Source organism: Alosa pseudoharengus, unplaced genomic scaffold (assembly GCF_046254945.1).
Source record: "Alosa pseudoharengus isolate Yale_2024_CS ecotype anadromous, Long Island Sound unplaced genomic scaffold, YU_APseudo_1.1 YU_APseudo_1.1_scf_6, whole genome shotgun sequence".
In the NCBI taxonomy this organism is placed as follows: Eukaryota; Metazoa; Chordata; class Actinopteri; order Clupeiformes; family Clupeidae; genus Alosa; species Alosa pseudoharengus.
Genome location: NW_027468848.1, coordinates 1,135,001 through 1,137,500, shown reverse-complemented (window position 1 = coordinate 1,137,500; position 2,500 = coordinate 1,135,001).

Here is a 2,500-nt window from a genome sequence, read left to right as displayed (position 1 = left end):
CCATCAGAGCTCCCCACCTCAGCACTCAATCCAGACTGCAGGCACCCAGCGTCAGAGGCTACCGTTACGTTAACGTTAAGGTATTACTCAGTAGAACAGGTACATAAGTTTGTCTGTCTTTCATGTGTTTTTCCCTTAACTGTTATTACGGTTGTTCTCAGTTGCTTTTGAATTTCCCCTTGGGGATCAATAAAGTATCTATCTATCTATCTATCTATCTATCTATCTATCTATCTGGTGCATTTCTCAGATCAGAATTATAATTCTCAAAACCTCGACATCATCTATCAACTTGTACACATCATAAAAGCTATTTTAACTCATTGAATGCCAAGCTGTTTTCGGGAGCTTTGTCCTAGAGTGCCAGCAATCTAGACCATTGTTGATGATTTTTGTACAGCCACAGCATATTCTGTGTTATAGCTATGAACACATACAATGGCTCGTTTGAAAGGTGAGACTTTAAGCTCTCAGTGGGTGCAAACCGTGTATTTCTACACACTTCTGTTCCTGAGAAATCGCAAGCTAAACAGTGGCTAGTTTTCATCAAAATCACTGTTTTTTTCTAGAAATGGAGATATAACGTCTTTCATGAAATATGAAGTGTTGCCTGTAAAGTTTCCGGGAAGTGACCTGGTGAGACTGCCACCTAGTGATAGACCCACGAAAATGGCCTGGTTTTGAGCTGACGTGCATGCGTCACTGATTAGACTCAAAGCGGCAACCGAGTTATGATAAAATGTCCAGATTGTGCGTTTTCATGAGTTTTCGATCGTCATATATTTCATTTCCATTCATCACAGAGTTCCCAAAATCACATATAAGGTGTGTTAGAGTGTCTAGTTTCTTAATTAAAAAAAAGCTAAAAACGTAATATTACGTTTTTGGCACTCAATGAGTTAATTCCTTCGAATAATAAGGAAATGCTTTCACAAATCCATTAAGTTGCTTGCATACAATTGTGTACTGTTTTTATAATTTCTAAAGTTGGTCCAAATGCATTGTAGCCTATAGGCTCTCTGTTGAATAGTTACTTTTGCATTATAGCCTAGAGGCTCTCTGTTGAATAGTTAGTTTAGCATTGTAGCCTAGCGGCTCTCTGTTGAATAGTTAGTTTAGCATTGTAGCCTAGCGGCTCTCTGTTGAATAGTTAGTTTAGCATTGTAGCCTAGCGGCTCTCTGTTGAATAGTCAGTTTAGCATTGTAGCCTAGAGGCTTTCTGTTGTAGCCTAGAGGCTCTCTGTTGGCCTAGCGGCTCTCTGTTGAATAGTTAGTTTAGCATTGTAGCCTAGCGGCTCTCTGTTGAATAGTTAGTTTAGCATTGTAGCCTAGCGGCTCTCTGTTGAATAGTCAGTTTAGCATTGTAGCCTAGAGGCTTTCTGTTGTAGCCTAGAGGCTCTCTGTTGAATAGTTAGTTTAGCATTGTAGCCTAGCGGCTCTCTGTTGAATAGTTAGTTTAGCAGGTAATTCACTATGTGCTGCAGCAAAGCGATGTCATCCTTCCTCTGTTTGCCTGTCTGTGTCTCTTGTGCTTTATCTCCCTCTGTCTCTCCCTGTCCCTCACCCTCTCTCTCTCTCCCTCTCTCTCCCTCACCCTCTCTCTCTCTCCCTCTCTCTCTTCCTCTCTCTCCCTCACCCTCTCTCTCTCTCTCTCTCTCTCTTCCTCTCTCTCCCTCACCCTCTCTCTCTCTCCCTCTCTCTCTCTCTCTCCCTCACCCTCTCTCTCTCTCTTCCTCTCTCTCTCCCTCTCCCTCACCCTCTCTCTCTCTCCCTCTCTCTCCCTCACCCTCTCTCTCTCTCTTCCTCTCTCTCTCCCTCACCCTCTCTCTCTCCCTCTCTCTCTCCCTCACCCTCATCCTCTCTCTCACACTCCCTCTCTCTCCCTCACCCTCTCTCTCTCTCTTCCTCTCTCTCTCCCTCACCCTCTCTCTCTCTCTCTCCCTGTCCCTCATCCTCTCTCTCTCTCTCCGCCTCTCTCTCTTAATGGAGGTGGTGACACTTGGTGACACACACACACACACACACACACACCACACAAGAGACTTCATTCACTTTGATCTGCACTGGAGGCTAACGAGCCTACTGGTGTTATCAGAGAGCGTCTCTCAGTGTGTGTGTGTGTGTGTGAGAGCGTGTCTCAGTGTGTGTGTGTGTGTGTGTGTGTGAGAGCGTCTCTCAGTGTGTGTGTGTGTGTGTGTTTGTGTGTGTGTGTGAGAGAGAGAGAGAGCATCTCTTACTCAACACCCCTCCCCCTGTCCCACATTAACGTCTTCAACGGCTTCTCTCCTCGATCCTTGTTAAGAAGGACAAATATTGACCAGTAGGGAACACACACACACACACACACACACACGCACACACACACACACACACACACACACACACACAGCAGTAATCAGCACCCAAGCTTGTGTCTGTCAAATCAAAGTGTGTCCAGTGAGCATCAGTCTACTTGAATTACTGTCATTCAGAGTAAATGTATTGTGTGTGTGTGTGTGTA